At 42.8% G+C, this 19441-nt stretch overlaps 2 pseudogenes; both read left to right on the top strand.

The window, feature by feature from the left end:
- Positions 1-12485: 12485 nt before the first annotated feature.
- LOC119522463 lies at positions 12486-16534 on the top strand (annotated as a pseudogene).
- Positions 16535-17278: 744 nt separating this feature from the next.
- Positions 17279-19122, top strand: LOC119522462 (annotated as a pseudogene).
- Positions 19123-19441: the final 319 nt, after the last annotated feature.

The following is a 19441-nucleotide window of genomic DNA, read 5'->3' as shown; positions in this document are numbered from 1 at the left end:
ACTTCCTGGTTGCTTTGGCTTTGCCAATTCTTGGTTACCAGGGGAAGGTCACCCTGGTCATCCAATTATTTTCAGGGTCTCAAGACTGTAGTGGAGGGCGTTTGAGCAGAAAGTCACCAACTGTTGCCTTCTGTTACCTTCTGTGTTTGAAGCGGGTTCCTTATTTGGTTGGTTGAATTAAGGAACTTTTGTTAAAAAGAAAATCTTGCCTCCCTGCCAATCTTTCGGACTGGTTCTGGATTTCCATTAATCTTAGCTAAAATAAACAATCAATACTATGTGTGGAAATCAGCGTCTGTGATCACGTTAACCTTGCACACCTCCCTCTTCAACTTCTGCTAGCCAGTGACTGACCTTATTTCCTAAGGCATGATAAGAACATCCCTCTTTTATTCTATAAAATTTTCCAAAACACATAAAAGTAGAGAGAATGGTGTGAGCCCTCCGTGTGCACCCTTCTCCAGACTCAACAGTCACCAAGATCCTGCCACATTAGCGTCCTCTCTCCTGTCTTTCCCCCTTCTTGTCTATTTTTTTCTCCAAAGTAATTTAAGGCAAAGCCCAGACATCATGTCCTTTCATCCCCACATATTTCAGTGTCCCTCTCTAAAAAATAGGCATATTTCCTTACATGACCACATTCTACCTAAACAAACTGTTAACAACTATTCCTTGTTATCATTGATTACCCAGTCAGAATTTTTCAATGCCTCCAAAATAATTCTAGAGTTTTTCTTTTGACATTTGGTGCCCACTTTTTCTCTTAAGTTTTAATCTAAAGTGGTTCCTTCACTCCCCACCCCCTAACACCCCACCTCCTTTTTCCTTCTTTTTTGATTCTTTAATTTGCTGAGGAAACTGGGTCAATCATCCTGTAGAATTTCCCACAATCTGAATTGGTCCATTGCCTTGTAATGTCATTTAACTTGTTATCTCTACAGGCTTGAATAGATTCAGGCTCAGCTTTTGAAGGACGAGGATTTCATAGGTAATACCAGGTACTTCCTACTGACTGCATTGTACCAGGAGGTACATGGACATTTGTTTTGATCAGTGGATTCTCCCGGTGAAGGCCTGATGCCCCTTGTAAATTTCCTCATCCAACTTCCACCTAATGGTTTCGTCTATTGATGGTCCCAGTTTGAATCAATTATTTCATTAAAAATTGAAAATGGTGACTTTCTAATTCCCATATTCCTGCCAGATTCATTGGCTGGGATGCTTTCTTCCAGTTTGCTAGAGCTGCCATTATGCAAAATACCAGAAATGGATTGGCTTTTATAAAGGGGATTTATTAGGTTACAAATTTAAAGTCTTAAGGCTATAAAATTGTCCAAACTAAGGCATCAACAAGAGGATACCTTCACTGAAGAAAGGCCAGTGGCATCTGGAACACCCCTGTCAGCTGGGAAGGCATGTGGCTAGTGTCTGCTGGTCCTTTGCTCCTGGGTTGCATTTCAAAATGACTTTCTCCACAATGTCTCTGGCACTCTGTCTCTCTCAGCTTCTCTCAGCTCTTTGCTTGTTCTCCCAGGGCATTTCTCTCTAAGCATCTGGGAGTCCTCTCTCAACTTCTTAGGGGTAAGCTCTGGGCTTCGTCTCTTAGCTTAGCATCTCCAAATGCCCCGTCTGCATCTCCCAGTGTCTCCAAGCATCAGTGTCTGTGTCAGCTCCTGAGCTCTCTTAAGTACTCCAGTGAATTAATCAGGGTGGGATCCACATCTCCATGGAAATAATTTAATCAAAGGTCTCACCCACAGTTGGGTGAGTCACATCTCCATGGAAACAACCAAAGAGATTGGATTAAAAGATCATGGCTCTTCTGGGGTCCATAATGGTTTCAAACCGGCACACTTTTGTAACAAATAATTTTTCTTGTCAACTATGGTTTTTCAGTTTGCATTTTAAAAATCTGGGATAAATGCTTCATCTTTTCCCTCTAATTAAAACTTTCCAGAGTAAGGAGGGAGGCTACCCTAGTAACACTTCAGTGGTGATCAGTGCATTTGTATCAGTCAGTGTTCTGTAGGGAGAGAGAACCAACAGGAGATATCTGTGAATATGAGCTTTTATAAAAGTGTCTCACGCAACTGTGGGGATGTACAAGTCCACATTCTGTAGGGCAGGCAGCAACTCTGATGAAGGTCTTTGATGTACTCCCAAGAGATGCAGGCTGGCTAAAGAGAAATTCCATAGGGTGGGCTGCAAGCTGGCACTCCAATGAGAGTCTTCAGCGAATTTCCCAGGAGAGGCTGGCTGGCTGAAGAAGAAGTGAAAGTTCTCTCTCTTCTCCTTTAAAAGTTTTCAACTGATTGGATTAAATCCAGCTGATTAAATTCCCTCATTGCAGAAGATACACCCTTTGTTGATGTAATCAGCCACAGATGCAGTCAATTGACTGATGATTTAATAAACCAGCCTTCTGGTTTATTAACCAGCCACAAATGTCCTTGCAGTAATGGTTAGGCCAGTGCTTGCTTGACTAGACAACTGGGTACCATCACCTGGCCAAGTTGACACATGAACCTAATCCTCACAGCATTGTTTATTGATTTTGCTATTTGGTTCTGAGTATTGACTCAACTCTGGAGTATGACCTCATGGAATTTTCTTCCATGTTTTTATCATGGAAATTTCCAAATGCATTCAGAAGTAGAGAGACTATTTTAATGAACCCACATATATTTATTACCCAGCCCCAATAATTATCAATATGTCACCAATCTTGTTTCAACTGTATTTTCACTCACTGCCTCCAACTCCAATCTTGGATTATGTTGAAACCAGTCCCTGGCAACACATCACTTTATCCAGAAATATTTCAATAAGCGTCTCTAAAAAAATAAGGACTCCTTCTTTTTAAAAATAACTCCATTGTCATTTATCACACACACAAAAGATTAACAATCATTTCTTAATCTAATCAAATCCTCAGTTGATGTTCCAATGTCCTTAATTGGCTCAGAAATGCATCTAACTGTAACTTGTGGGTTTCTATGTATTCAAAGTGTATCATTTAGTTGCATCCATTATTCCTTTTTATGATCCAATCATGCCATTTTTGTCCTTGGAGCCTCAGTTACACACATATCCTTTGACTTGTCTCCATTTGTCCTTTTTTTCTCCCAGATTAAAAAAAAAAATCCTTTATTCAAGACCATCATGACACACTGTTTACTGCAAACAACTCTTCACTTTATCAATAAAGTTTGTTTTCTGAAAATGATTTTCCTAAAGAGCAAAAAGGTAGAAGAACAATTCATCAATTGTTAAGGAGAGTTGTAGAAGTTAAAGCATGTTTATTTACTCTACATCTTTTACACACCTCTCATACCAGTGATTTTAAGCTCATGAAAACTCTCCCTGGAGTAGTGCACAGACACACAATTTTGCACATGTCCACAACCCTCCTGAGGCCTATTCATGTAGCTAATTTTTAAAAAAGTAACGATTTTCAAAAATTGATTCGTTCTTTCATTTACCTCCTGAAAACTCCCCCTTCTCATAATCTTCAGCTGATTTTTTCAACAAATTAACTTTAAAAGTTAAAAAAACTACTGAAACTATTAATGTGCAACAATACATCCTGCTTAAAAATATTTGATTGAACATTTTTGAGTGTCACTCCCTACCTTTAAAGTCTGAGAAAAAGCAATTTTAATGAAATTAAATCTATGCTGAAGTCATTTTCTTTCTTTGAAGAAATATGACTAAAATGCGTTAATATTTACAAGGAAGGGATTTAACTGTAAACATACTTTATCTCAGGAGCACAGAAAATTCTAAATCTGGTAAGATCATGCAGGCATCTGTACAGTCAAGAAAACTGACCTGGAAACTGTTTCCATGCTTGTTTCTTGAACTTCTTCTACTTTGGGGAGCTTTTCCACATTTTACTGAAGTTCACGGATGGTGCAAAGACTATGAAACTGTTTTCAAATCAATTCCAGCTTATTTTCAGTATTTTCTTGGATATGTGAGAATGTGCTAGTTCTTTGAATGCTCATACGTGTTTGCAGTCCCTTTCCCAAGCATTATATCCTTGACTATATTTTCCATTACGCATTTTGCTTGAAACATCTGCTTTTTGCTATCAGCAATTTTTTCCCACATTCTTCAGCTTAGTTACACTCTTTGTCTTTATACCTTTTGTCATGATTTTCCAGTTCTCTGAGATTCGTATCCTATACCAGCAAGGTTCTGCTCACTGCACATCCCACTGTCAGCATGCATTGGCAGTGGTCATCTCCCTCTGCCTGGAACCCAGCGTCGCACCATTTAATGAATCGTCAATAGCTGGTGAATTCCCTGGTCATCAGCACTGCCCTCACCAGCCGAGAGACGCTTCCTAGGATTTTCCTGTTAGCCATGGCTCCCACGGCTTGCAGGGTGGTTGTGACAGTGTTTCCCATTAACCTGTTTTTGTTTTGTTTTATTTTCTTAAAAATGCTTTATTTAAATAATATTTTCTAATGGTTTTATTAAAATGCAATTCACATACCATACAATTTGCCCTTTAACATGTACAATTCAGTGGGTTTTAGTATATTCACAGAGGTGTGCAGCCCTCACCACTACTGAATTCCAGAACATCTTCATCACCCCAAGAAGAAACCCGGAAGGCATTAGCAGTCCTTGTTCGTCTTTGAGGCTTGCTTTTGGGTCCTTGAACAGGATGTTCCCGGTGCATCTTGTGCACTCCAGGCCTCAGACCTAGAGTTAGTCATGCCTCCATGAGCCCTGGAAATGAAAGTGGTATCTAGAAAGCAGAACTTGGGCACTAGTGGGACTCACCACTGTTGGGTCGTCCTTACATCTACATCTTTTTAGGGGACACAGCTAGGATGTATGAATTGTTGAGAAGAAGGAAATCATGATAGTAAAATAATATTTTCAACTCAACCTTAACTTACAGAGTTTTAGTTTAGCTTCAATTTTATACTGCATTTTCTACCCAGATTGAAAACCCAGTAAGAATCTAATTGCTTATTTGCTTTTTCTAAAATACATAGAGTTATTTTAAGATATTATTACCAGTGTCATCAGTGACCATAAAACCACTGAGTAAGGTTTAAGGTTTCTTTGAAGCTCTGTCTCTAGAATTTATTCTACTAAGTGTGGATAGTCAAAATACTGCATTTTAAAGTTATTTGACATATAATTTTCCTTGTGTGTTTTTATCACCATCTTGTTCATTTGTTTTAGCTTGTTTCCTATTTTTGTGTAGTTCTTTGGACATAGTTTCCTTTTTTAATATGTGGAATATTTAGATAATATCAAAGTCAAAATTACATAACTGGGTTTATTCAGAAAAGTCTGAATAAACTTTGGTCCCTCTCCTCATTCTGTTCCTCACAGCATAGGTAAGATTTTCATTTTTTTTTTATTTTCCAGTGCTTTCTTTTGCAAATATAAGGGTGCGCATGTTCATATTTCTTTCATGGCTTAAAAAATGCTATCATAGTGTATACATTGTTTGGCACCTTGCTTTTTTCACTTAACAATATATTTCTGGAGATCACTCTATATCAATGTGTAGGGATCTTTCTCATTGTTTTTATGGCTGCAACTATGCCATTTCATCTACCCGGTATGTATGTATATATGTATTTATATATGTATGTATGAATGAATGAATATGTTATAACTTTCATGCCAATATCTTTTAGTATTTTTGCCAGTGCCTCTTGGGGATAGATTCCTAGAAGTGGGACTGTTGAATGAAAGGGCCAATGCATCCGTAATTTGTGTCTTAATTGCTAAATCCTCCACCATAGGGATGATTCATTTTGAACTCCCATGAGCAAATCTATGAGAATGTCTACTTCCCCACAACTTTGTCAGCAGAATACCTTGTAAAACTTTTGAAATTTTCTTCAAACTTTAAGGTGAGATATGGTATCTCAGTGTCTTTCTTAATATGCATTTCTTTTAGTAATAAGCTTGAACATTTTACAGATTTGGGGGGCTATTTTTATTTCTTCGGTGATACCTGTCATCTTCTGATGTGTAACAAATTACCCCAACTCTTAGTGATTTAAAACAACACATGTTTATGATCCCACAGTTTCTGTCAGTCAGGAGGCTGGGCATGGCTTAGTGGAGTCTTCTGCTTCAGGGTCTTTCTCAGGCTGCAAAGTGTTGGCTGGGGCTGTGGTCTCATCTGAAGGCTTGACTGGGGAAGGAAGTGCTTCCATGTTTGTTTATAGGCTTGTTGGCAGGACTCAGTTGCTCAGTTCCTTACACACTTGGCCAGAGGCTTCCATTCCTTGCCATGTGGACTCTCCATAGAGTATCTCACAACATAGCAGCTGCTTTCCTCAGAGCAAACAAGTAGGAGGACAAGAGAGTGACAGCAAGAGAGAGTGCTAAGAGGACAGAAGTCAGTCTTTTCTAACCTAATCACAGAAGTAACATCCCATCATTTTTACCATATTCCACTCATTAGAAGCAAATCATTCAGTCCAGCAGATATGCAAGGGGAAGGGATCCCATGAGGGTACCAGGAAGTGGGATTCACTAGGGGCCACATCAGAAGCTGCCTACCACAGTCTCTATTCATATTTCCTGCCCTTTCTTCTCTCAAGTTGCTGGGATTTTTCTTCTTGAATTTTAGGAGCACTTAATATATTAAATATTAAACCTTTATGCTCTCCATTGCAAATATCTTTCTCAGTATGTCATTTATTTTTTAAATTTGCTTATGGTATTTTTTGTCATGAAAATGTTTTTAAATGTTTACATATTGTCAAATCTATCAATCTTTTACTGCTTCTTGTATTTGAGTACTGTCAGGTATTTTTCCACTCCCACGTTACAAACGTATTTGCCTGTGTCTTTTTCTAGTACTTATATGGTATTCATTTGAAATTTATCCTGATGGACACTGTGAGATAGATATTGGCCAAATTTATCTTTTCCAAATGACTGTCCCTTTGTCCCAATACCACTTAATAAAAGAATCCATTCTTTCTCTACTGATTTGAGATACTATCTTTTTCATATGTTTAATTTCCATAGATATTGGGTCTACTTCTAGACATTCTATTTGACTCCTTTTGTGAATTTGTGCATTCATGTGCCATTACCAGACTCTTTTAAATTTTAGAGCCTTTAGAAATCATGTTATGTTATTTGGTATGCTTATTCCCTCCCCACCTTAGGACCTCGTTCATTTTTTTTGCTTATTTTTCCATTAACTTCATAATCAATCATGTTGCTCTAGACTGGAAAACAAAATACCTGTTAGTATTTTAACTGGGATCCTGCTAAATTTCTAAGTTAGCTTAGGGATAATTTCCTTGTTTACAGTATGAGTCTTTTTATTGAAGTACATAGTATGTCTTTCCATTTGTTCAAGTCTACTGTTGTTTTCTTGAGGGATGTTTCAAGTAGTTTTCTTTGCATCAGGTTGTTTCCAATATGGGGCAATTATAAATGTAGCTGTTGTACATTTGCATTCAAGTTTATGCATGGATGCAAATTTTCATTTCTCTTGGGTAGAAAACTTGTAGTAGGATTCCTGGAGTACATGGTAAGTCTAACTCATACTTAAACCTTCAAACCATGATCAGCTTTAGTTACTTTTTCCACTCATTACTTGGGATTGGGGGCTAAACACTTCGCTGTTGGTCATTATTAAGACAAAACTTAAGATAGTCATTTTATTTTTTTAAACTTGTTTACACAGATTTAGGTAACTGCTAACAGGACCCCACCCAACAGCAGGGCCCCTCCTGAACTGTGGAATGCCTTTCTGCCCAACCTTTGTGGGTGGTCCTACTGGCTCCCAGACTAACTTCTAAGCCCCCTAATGTCTTTACTTAATGACCTTCCAAAATCACACCGAAGAAGAACAATTTTGATCATTCACTTCCTGATTAATTCTTTCACCAAACATTAATTGGGCACCTTTCATATGCAACATGCCACCGAAATATTCAACCAAAAGAAGTGGGGATGTGATATATACAAAACACAGCCCTGATAATCATGTGGCTTGATTGCTCACAGCTCTTCTGGTGTTTCAAAGGCCTCAGTTGAAAATAAATGGCTGAATAAATATAGCATTAGTAGGTTAAAAATTAGACATACTCACTTTAATCTTAGAGTTTCCCAGACCAAGGAGGCATTGAGAACACAGGATAGAAATCAATGGGCAAACTTGGAATGGTCTCCTCAAAGAATATTTTGGTCTTTGAGAGCAAAGTGTTTGGAAATTTCTCCATACTGTGACATATAAGTCTGTCAACTAAATGTATGGACCATAAATGCTGTCTATGGACCCATGTGGACTGGGTCTGCATAGAATATTAAACAGATATGTGGGCAACAGATTCTTCATCTCTGGAGGCCCTCCTTGGGCAGACCCACTAGCTCACGATCCACACACCATCCACAGAGCCCTCCACCAGTTCTCCTTAGGATACCTGCTCCCTCCTCTAGAAGAGTGGGGCAAGACTTTTGGAGCCTAGAAGTTTCTGTCTGCCTTTCCTAGAGTTCTCTTGTCCCCTCTTCTAAGATGGAGACTCCCCCAATGGAGAAAACCAGGGGTGGCAGTAATAATGTGTGTGGCTTCTCCATGAAATGTCAACAGCCATCTTGGCATCTGCTTGACCACCAAGTAGTCAAGACTGTGAGAAACCTCCTTCTGCAAGGTACAATTTGTCTGCTGCTTGAGTGTAAACATCAAATTAAAAAGAAAACATATTCCTTTTTTAAATATCAAGTTCCTCCTGATAATAGCCCAATACTGGAGACAACCCAAGTGTTCATCAACAGAACAGGGGTTACCTCAATTGGCTCTAGCCATCCAACAGAATGCTCCTTAGCCATAAAAATAAACAAAGTGATGATACAGCCAAGCACACAGATGAAACTCAAAAACATTATATTGAGGGAAAGAAACCAGACACTAAGAGTACAATACTGCTTTGATTCCATTTATATGATGTTCAGAAATATGCAAAACTCATTTGTGGTGTGAGAAGAGTAGTTACATCTGGGTATGGGGCGGGCTGTGGTGGCTTTGACTGACAAGAGGCATGAGGGAACTTTTTGGAAAAACAGGGATGAGCTGTAGCTTGTTCTTGGTGGGAGTTACATGGACATATGTAAAAATTCACTGAGCTGAATTTGTCCATTCTATTCTCTGTAAATTTTACCTCAAATAAAAACACAAAAAGAAAGTTTTCCCCACTTTCTCCCTCTTTGCATCTACCTTCTGCCCTTTGCTCTTCTCTCGCCCACTTTTTCCCCAGGTTCACTTTGTCTGCTTAGTGTGTGTGAGTCTCTAGAATTTGGGCCATGGTCATTAAAACTTATCAGTTTACAACAGTAAGCAGAATCAGAAAGTTCAGAGGGTGACGTAAGAATGGAATTTATCTTGGCATGCAAAACAAAACCTTACATGAGAGCCTTACGAATTTCAGACTGTCAGTTCTACCCATGGATCCCCGAACTGGGAAACTTTAGAAGGCACGTTCTAGAAGCCTTGGCCTTCTCTAGTGAAAGCTGACTCCTTTCATGGAAAATCTTTCTTTCTGTCCACTTTGCACTGTCCTCAGGAAAGATTCCCTGCATATCAAGACTCTCATGAACTATCATGACTATTTGGGCTGGCACTTCAAATCAGAAATTTCTCTTCCAGAAAGATTTCTCAACTCTTCCAGAGAGAGTTGGCTCCTCTGTGGCTTTATTTGGTCTCTGTCATGTGACCACCACTCAGAATTCCCTGACCAGCCTGGCGGTCATGGCAATATAAGAATGTCCTGTTGTACTTATTTCCCTCAACAACTGGGAAGTTACCACTATTTGTACTTCTGAGAAGTCCTCCTCCCTCCCTTTTTTTGAACACTATGGTTTAGTTGTTTTTTTCCCTCTGGTTCAGATTGTTGAGACTTGCTGGGGGGAGCGGGTCACTTTAGTTTAATCACTTCATCTTCTCTGTAAAAAGGTTAAATGTCATGGGAGCATCCCACAGAAGAGGGAGGCCCAGGCCACGGTAATTTTGACACGAATGAGCCTCATTGCCTTTTCGTCATGGTCTCCTGGCCTCTGTGTTCTTGGCTTTTTGCACCGTGGCCATGTGCATGTATTTCTTTGAGTACAAATTACAACTCAACGTTGGGTGATGCCGTCTTCTCCATCATGTCTCGCTTCGTGTGAAAATGGTGATGTGATTTAGTGGCAGGGTATGAAAGTCAATGGCTAAATTGTGACTTAGACATGAAAGCAATGGTGTCACCAAGCTGCAGGGTAGAATTCCTTGAATAAATGAAATGCATCTTTGCTCATTATGAAGTACCCACTTTACAAGGTCTTCAGACACATTGAGATAAAGGAGAGAAGGAGGCAAGTGTATTTTATATTTCCCCATATGTTGCTATCTCGCAAGATTCATTTTCATCTTTTATAGGACATAGAGAAGGCCACAGCTGGTCACTATCTTAATCAACATGGCATTTGTCTACTTGTTCATTCTCTCTTGATGTGAATAAATGCCTTGCAATATTAGGAGAGCCACAAAACATTGTGTCTGATGGCAAGGACTCTGGAGCCCAGTTTTGCCATTTATATTGTGTGACATTGAGTAAGTTACTTAACCTCTCTGTGCTCAATTCCATCATCTATAAAATGGGAGCCATAATTGTGCCACCATCATTGAGCTGTCATGAGGACTGAATATGTTAATAGTGTAAAGCACTTAGAATAGGGCATGACCTATATAAAGCACAATATAAGTGTGTAATAAATAATTTGTGGGATCCAGGGATTTCTTGGGCTTTGTTCAGCCCCAAGGTCTACCTAACAATATCTCTTTTACTACAGGTGGTTGGTTTCTCATTGTGGATCTTTAAATACTGGCTGGGCATCTTTCCTTCCCTGTTTGACATTTCTGCTCAGAAGAGTATTTGCTATCTCCCAAGCATCTGAACTTTTGAGTCCTACCACAAGGCCCAGGGGTAAAATCGTAAAGTAAGATATACGGAGTCTTTCAAATTTAGTCTTCAGGGAAATCATTTCCCTGCCCAGTCTGTTTTCAGACACGACGGCACCAGAGGCTCCCTGGGCTGTCCCGCCTCCCTGGTGACTGAGACATGCTGCTTCCCGATCCCCTCTCTCCATCAAAATTTTCACGGCTCCTGGGGGCTGTCCCCTCAGACCTCTGGGGCACGGAGGTGTTCACGGATAGAGACTTCATCACTCTGGCAGCCGACCCCAAACTAATCTTGTCATATTTCTTCCTAAGTAGTAAAACTGCTGCCTTCATGCAATTAAAAAAGCATGTTCCCTGAAAGAATGGGGATCAGTGGATGCAGTGTGGGTGCATCAGGCTTCCCAGCAAGGGGATATAGTTTGGAGCCCCCCATTCCGTCCCTCACCTGGGCAGTTGTCACCATCATTCCCTTCAGGGCAGCACAATGGAGGGGAAACCCTAGGAGTATAATCGTTTGATAATCCCAATCACTCACTCCCAAGGATAAGAATTGACAAGAGATCCAATCAAGTGGACTCAGTCTAGATTTTGCTTCAGAGAGGATTTTTGCTTCATATAAAATATATCAAGGAGATTTTTAAGAAGCCAACATCACTAAAGCTGGAATTTTGAGCAAGTGGTGAGTAAAAAAAAAAACAAAACAGCCATGATTTGTTGTGTTTAGCATATTGTAGCTCGTCAAGGTCATGTTTGGTGTGGTTTTAGTTACAAAAGTATACATGCTTACCATAAAAAAACATACAAATTATAGTAAGGTAGGTAAATAAGAAATGAAAAGTTCTACCTCACCCAATTGATCTCCCTAGAATTGTGTGCATCCTCTAAGCTTTTTAAAAAGTATATGTACATGTTTGTTTATATAAAGAAAACTCTATTTGTTTTCATTATGACAAAAATGATCATACTCATGCAGTGTTGTTCGGTTTGCTTTTTGGGTATAATACAGAAGTTTCTTCAGACCGCTGACATAGATAACCCATTCTATGTAACGGTCACATAATATTCCACAGTCATCTTAGATGTGCCATAATTTATTTGAGCATTCCACTATTCATAGACCTTTAGGTTATTTCCAGTTTTTCTCTGTTGTAAACATTGCTGAAGCTAACCTCTCTGTGCATATGTTTTTGAAAACATGTGATTATTTGTGTATTAATTCCTGGAATTGGAGTTGCAGAACAAGAGATAAGAACATCTCAACTTTTGACTGACACAGCAAAATTGCACTCCAAAAAAGGTTTGCAAGCCGAGACTCCCACCATGGCCTAGGATTTCTAGGATTTTTTTATTCTCATCTAAAATATTTAGAACACTAATTGAAGGCTGATATATATATCCCTTAAACGTAACTTTTAGAGACAAGAAAGCAAGACATAAATATTTAGCACTTTTGAAACCATGGCTTATCCCATATGTTTGTTTATTTTTTCTCCTCAGTGTTCCTGGCTTGACTTCCTAGCTCCTCTACCTCTATAACCAACCCAAGATGAAGCAGCCCTTGCACTGGAAAATGTTTTGCCTCTTTCTTAGTTATTTATCCTTGGCTTTCGGTCTGGTCCTAGCAAACAGCAGGTCCTGGCGCGTGTGGGAATTTGACAGCACCATCGTTCCCGTCGTGTTCATTGGACTTTGGGAAGCTTTTTATTTTCAAATGGTTAACATCTCTGGTTCTCTGGTTGAGTTGCCAGTATACAGTCAGATCAACTCAAGCTGGGTCATTTCCAGTGAAATTGCGTATGGGCAGGAACTGATGTTGGTGGATAATTTTATGAAGTTAGTAGCCCTGGTTTTCGGCACAGTGGCCCTTTTTGTCAGCTGCATCGATGACAGATACCCAGACTTCCTCTGATCATGTTACAACAAGGCCGCCATCTTTCTTTTCCTCAGCTGTGCTTGTACCGTGGCTACAGTGAGTCGGAATTTTGCTGTGGACTTTTTTGGCCAAACCACCCTTAACTTTCCACAAAACTTTCCTATTGATAAAGATATACTAACGAGGAAACGCCTCTCCTATGTGTTCCCACTAGGAATCGTGACCGCTTTCCTGTCACTAATAGGTTCTGCCATGTTCCTCTGTGAGAAACATTTTATTTCATTTGAAAATAAAAATAAACCCATGATTTTGATCAAATTTTCAAAACAAAAGGTCTGAACTGAAGACTTTTCCTGTTTAGAATGGCTGACAAGAGCTTTCTTAAAGAATTTCCTATGTACACATAACATTGTCATAATTATCCACTCATTTTAAATAAAGCATTTATTTGGCATCTCACAGTGTGTCTGTGGCTTATATGCTCCTCTTCAGCTCCAGTCTGTAAATCTGTCCCTTTCCTTGAAGTCTTTCACTTCCTGGAACCTGCAGGCAAGCATCTTCTCTACATACTTGGTCAAAAAACAAAGGCAGTGGGAATATAAAATGGTGCAGCCTCTTTGGAAAACAGTTTGATGGTTCATTAAATGATTGAACAATGGGTTACTATATAACACAGCAATTCCACTTTTAGAGAATCTAGAGAATTCCACTTTCAAGAGAAATAAAAACTTTCCACACAAAAACTGTGCACATCTGTTTACCGCAGCATTATTCATAACAGCCAAAAGGTGGAGACAACCCTAATGTTCACCAACAGATGAAGAGGTAACACAATGTGGTCTCACCATAGAATGGAAAATTATTTGTCCGTAAGAACTAATGAAGTTCTGATACTTGCCACAACATGGATGAACTTTGAAAACATTGTGCTAAGTGAAAGAAGCCAGACACAAAAATCTTTACATATTATATGATTGCATTCCTATGAAAGTCCAGAACAGGGAAATCTAGAGACAGAAGGTATATTGGTGGTTGCTCAGGGTTCGGGGGCAGAGGAAGGGAATGGAGGGAGGAGGTGGTGATGGCTGAAGGGTATGGGTTTCTTTTGGAGGTGATGGAAATGTTCTACAATTGACTATGGGACAAGTTGCACATATTGGTGACTACAGTAAAAACCATTGAATTGTACACTTTTAATGAGTGAATTGCATGGAATGTGAATTATATCTCAAAGCTGGAAAAAAATCAAAGGCAGGAAAAGTATTGCAATGTAAGCACACAAGAATAGCATCGATGAACACAACAGAAGCCAAGTTGAATCAGAGGCTATAAATAAACTCACAGATGTGCAAAGAAAAATAATCATGTTGAGGACTTAGAGATCTTTAAGACATTACAATTGGTCAGGTTAGAGCAGGGTTCTCGATTCTCGACCTCAGCACTGTTGACATTTTGAACTGGATTCTTAGGTGGGAGGATGGAGAGGTGGAGCGGGAGGCTGGCCCGTGCATTGTAGGATGTTTACCAGCATCCCTGGTCTTGATCTTCTAGAAGCGAGTAACCGCCGTCCTCCAGTTGTGACCACCAAAAATACCTCCAGACAGGGCCAAATGTCCCCTGGGGGACAAAATCGTTCCCGGTTGAGAGGCACTGGGTTAGAAGTAGGCAGTGACCCAGGCTAATTGTCACTGCGTGAGAGTGAATTTCCAGTTTGAAATCCCCCGACTGGGACATTTTTATTAAACGGTTCTATTGAGCCCTGCATTTCCCTCGGGGGTCCTCACTCTTACGGGGCACATCAAAAGGAGCCCCGACATGTGAGAGCCAAAGCAAGGGCTCTGAACACGCACTCATGATTGTCTCCCAAGGGAAGTAATTTGTTTCCTCTAAGAGCAAGCTGTCACCTGTCACGGCAGGCCTAAACAAGACTGCGGCGCGATTCACAATACTATCTGGGAGCCACCTCGCCCCATGCCGCCAGCTCCAGCCTGCCCCCCACCCAGGGGCTGGCAAGCTGCTTGGAGCAGATAACGAAACAACCGCCAGCCCCCAGGATGGCGCCCTTGTCTCCCCTGCCCATGGCTTCTTCAGGCAGCGAGCTCAGGCCAAGAACGTTCTGGTCAGAAGGCCACGAAGACTCCCAGCCCCCATGGGGTCAGAAGCCCCATGGACGGGAGCTCCCAGTCTGCCTCTCCTGGCTTCCACCGAGAAGGAGCCATCTGCAGAGGTGGGCAAAGCTTCAGTTAGGCCCGAGAGGACTTGGCAGTCATTCTGGGCAAGCCACCCGGATGTCAACCCAGCGTGCAGCCCTCCAGCATCCCCGCCCTCCTCCTTTCTCCTCGCCGAGCCCTCGCCTGGCAAGATGAGGTCAAGGCCAGTTCTGTCCTGGGTGGCGGCGTCCTCAGGTGGCACAGCACCAGCCAGGAAGACACATGCGGTTTCATTATTCCTGGAAGGGTGGTCGTATTTATATTCAGAGGCGTACAAAGGTCTTAATGACACATTTTCAACAGATTGATATTGTGTCATGGATAGTGCAGGCCCTTAGGATTTGGATTCAGTGGGCCGGGTATTTGCTTTCTGTGTCAAGACAATAAAATGCCTCGTCAGGGCTTGGCACCACATGGATGGTCTTGACTGCTGGCCATTTCCATTCCTTCCCCCCTTTCCTCCCCGCTGGACACCGGAAAACGGAAGACTTGTGGAAATGGGGAGCCTGCTGGTGGGCCACACACACTGCTCATTGAGTTTTAATGGTGCTGGAAGCTATAAGACTGAACTGTAGGCTGCAACTATTTCGGCCCAATTTTCCAAGCAATTGCCCTTCTGTTTTACTAGGCTTTTTTGGGGGGGGGGGGGTTGGGGTGGGGGGGTTGACTGTACCCACAATTACAGTAGAATCTCTTCAGAAGCCACTCAGCAGCTTGAAAGAAGCGTGTTACCTGGGAGCCAATCATTCAAATTGATGGCATTTGCTATTTTTAAAAGCCACATCCAAGCATTCCAGCCATTCATTCATGCCTTCATTCATTCCCCTGAAATATGCAGAGACGTGAACCCCAAATGCCTCAGTTTCATGGACTTTGCCAAATTTTTAAGAGATTGCAAAAAGTGTCTGCACCTTCTGTTGTGTTTTTATCAGTAAATGATTGGATGTGATCTATGTGGCCCTCAGGAGGTGATGGTTAAATTAATGGTGGACATTTGATCAATGGGAAACTGAGGCACCCTCCGGAGCATGAGGCAGCGTTGGACAAGCTGACAGGGCAGAGCCCCAGGATATATTGTTTGGAGAGAAGCAGCCAGGGGCAGAATAACGAATGCACTGCTCTGCTATCTGTGTAGAAAAAAGAATAGACATATAGAGGGCGATGGCTTCACTTTACACAAATATATGCATATATAAGTGATCTGTCCATCACACATATACACAGCTGAGTGATATATGTATACATTGCTTAAAAATACCCGTGTACTGGCAACCATGAAGCACTTTTGGAAGGACACAAAAGTAGCTGGTAACAGGGGTGGCCACTGGGGAGCAGGGCCGGAGTGAGATTTATTGCTCACGGTCTCTCCTTTTGTACATTTTGAGTTTCGTGCCTGTTCAGAAATATAGTCCAAAATCTAAAGAAACCGGAAAGCCCCAGGCAGACCCGGAGGAGTCGGCCATGCTAGCCAACTTGCCCCTGCTGACACAGGGCTGCGGTGGATTTTGCTAGGAGGTCAGCTCGCCCACTGGAGGAGAGCCTGTAGACCCCCATATCCCCCAGAGGAAGGCTACCCCACCCCCAATGTACTCCTTGGGGTGGGTGGGCTGGTGGCCATGGTCACATGGTCTGGCTGCCCAGCACGACCGCTTCCTCTGATTAGGAACCGCCACCTTAGAGGCAGCCGACGCCTCCTCTTCTAGAACCTGCACGTGCCAGCCTCCTTTGCAGTGGGGGTGGCAGCACGTACCCCAGGCTTGGCCAAGCAATGCACTCATGGGGGACTGAATTGGGAGTGGGGGGCAACGAGAGTCTGGCCCGTGCCTGGTTCATGCTGGCGAGGGTGGGGACAGCACAGCAGCCCCGTGGGGGCGAGGGGGCACGGCCTGGGCTGCAGCTCTAGGGGCAGCACCAACCACCAGCATTGGTGGTGCCCACAGCACGGTGGGTGCCTGTGCTGAGGGCAGGGGAGGGCGATGTCCTCACGAAAGTCCTTCCCTGGGATGGTTTCGGACAGTCTTTCTGGCTGGTTTCACCACTAAGCCTCCCTCTCAGTCCTTCCTAGATTCTGCAAATATTCTTTCATTAACCCCCTTTCAGATTAAATCAGATGGAGGTGGTTTCCATTGCTTGCGACTCGGGACCCTGGTTGGCACAAGCGGAAAGGGGGTCCTTCCCTGCAGGCTGGTCTAGGGTTCTGGCGTGGAAAGCTAAGAACTCACTGAATGCTGTCAGATTACTGGAAACCGCACAACGATGGAAAGGCAAAGAGCAAAATCTGCACACTGTGCTCAAGAAGAAGTTCCACATCCCCAAGGAGCTGTGGCCCGGCCAGCTGGGGACGCTTCCCCCTGCGTGTGTCCGGGGTGCCGTCCCCGGGCCTGCCCCAGACCAGCTCCATCAGAATCTAGCCTCAGGGTTCTTAAAGGTGAGTGGCGGCCAAGCCGGGTTGTGTGATGTGACGGTGTGATGAGTCTGCCTGTGACCGAGGGGTTGCCCGGGACACAGGACATCCGGCGATAAAGCCAGAAACGCCGCAGGCAGCCTGGGATGGTTGGTCCCGCTGGGGGCAGCCACGGCTGAGAGCCCCCGCCCCAGACCTGGCCGCACTGAGGGTGGGTAGAGCCTGGGGTTGGGGGTGGGGGGTGGGGGTGTCCTTTTCAGGAATAGCACATGTGACGGTGAAAAAGCGTTCCAGCTTATGAGCCAGCATTTCCACTCCCAGGGAGCCATCTACCCAAGAGAAATGAAAACTTCTGTCCACACAAAAACTTGTACGTGAATGTCCCTCGTGGCATGAGTCATAACAGCCCAAAAGTGGAAACAGCCCAGACGTCCATCCCTGGTTGAGGGGATAACCAAAGCGTGCCCTGTCCGCGCAGTCGAGTGTTATTCCGCCATCAAAGGGGATGAAGGCCTGCTACACGCTGCAGTGTGGATGAACCTGGAGGACATTCTGCTGAGTGGACGAAGCCAGACATAGAAGACAACTTTTGTATGACTCCATTTATAGGAAATGTCCAGAATAGGCAAATCCACAGAAAGATGAAAAGTAGATTAGTGAGTGCCAGGGCTGGAGCTAAGGGCTTTCTTTTGGGGGTGATGAAAATGCTCTAAAATTGATTGTAGTGATAGTTGCACAACTCTGTGAATATACTAAAACCATTGAATTGTACACTTTAAATAGATGACTCATATCTCAATAAAGCTGTTATGTATTTAAAAAAAATAAAAAGCGTTTCAGGGAGGGTCCTCTGCTTGAGCCCAGGGCAGATCAAAGTGGTGGGACTGGCGTTGTGGCCGCGGACACGGGGAAGGCCATCGAGGAGGCCTCTTCCTGACCCAGGTGGCTTCTCGCAGCCCTCCAGGCCTTGCCTGCTCTCCTCCCCTGGTCCCTCGGCTGCCACTGCCACCCCCAGCCCCGCAGGCTGCCTGAGCCAAGTGGAGAAGATGGAATTGATCCGGAAGGTCAAGCTGGCTGAGCAGACTGTGTTCCGACGCCATGGCCAGCTGCACGATGGCTGGGACAGAACGGGGCCAAGCTGTCCCATGACGAGCTCAGCCTGCACTCGGTGGCCTGTGAGCATGTCGTCAGGGGCCACCGGGCCACCTGGATGGGCATCTCGGGCATCGAGCAGAACACCAGCCCTTCCCATAGGAAGTTGCAGTTGATCAAGGACTATTGGGAGAAGGCGGAGCGGGAACTGAGGGCCACCTGGTCCTGGAGCTTTCGGATAAGGATTTTTTTTTTTTTTTTTTTTTTTTTACTATGGGAGTTACATTTTAATGGGAGGTTGTAAAAAACAAATATGTAAATACATAATACATCATATAGTGGTGAGTGCTAAAAAGAAAGATAAACAGGGTAAGTGTGCCCTTCGGATAAGGATTTAATAGCCAATGCAACTAACCCAGAGGGGGAGGTCTTCTGTCTGAAAATGAAGGGAGCTCACTTCCGGTGTCTGGCTGAAGAGGCGTGAGGCAATGATGGAAAACGGTCGATAGGTAATTCCCAGGGAGCTTCCCAAGAGGCATTTGACGTGAGCAAGAAAGAGATGCAACCGTCACCCCCAATCTGCCTGGGGCTGCAGTGGGAATAGACTGGAATCAGTGGATCCGTACACAGGAATGAGTTTTTTTTCTTGCTATAGGAGACCCAAGTGGAATAAGGAATGGAGATGTGTGAAAAGGTTAACATGAAGACACGCTGCGTTCCCAGACGGAAAGATAAATCTCACAGAGGTCTTCATCCTTCCTCGATTAATTTGTGGGCAGAATGCTTATGAGAAAACGGTAAATGGAAAAGGGGATAGAAACCACATCTATTTAGGTTTGTGTATTTCATTGTGTGTAAAGTTTGTGTCCAAAGGAAATCACTGTAAACAAATTGTGCTCATGCACATTTAGGGACTTATTTAG

Source organism: Choloepus didactylus, chromosome X, assembly GCF_015220235.1.
Source record: "Choloepus didactylus isolate mChoDid1 chromosome X, mChoDid1.pri, whole genome shotgun sequence".
NCBI classification, from domain to species: domain Eukaryota; kingdom Metazoa; phylum Chordata; class Mammalia; order Pilosa; family Megalonychidae; genus Choloepus; species Choloepus didactylus.
Note: the sequence above shows the minus strand (reverse complement) of the source record. Positions and strands in the feature narration are given on the sequence as shown.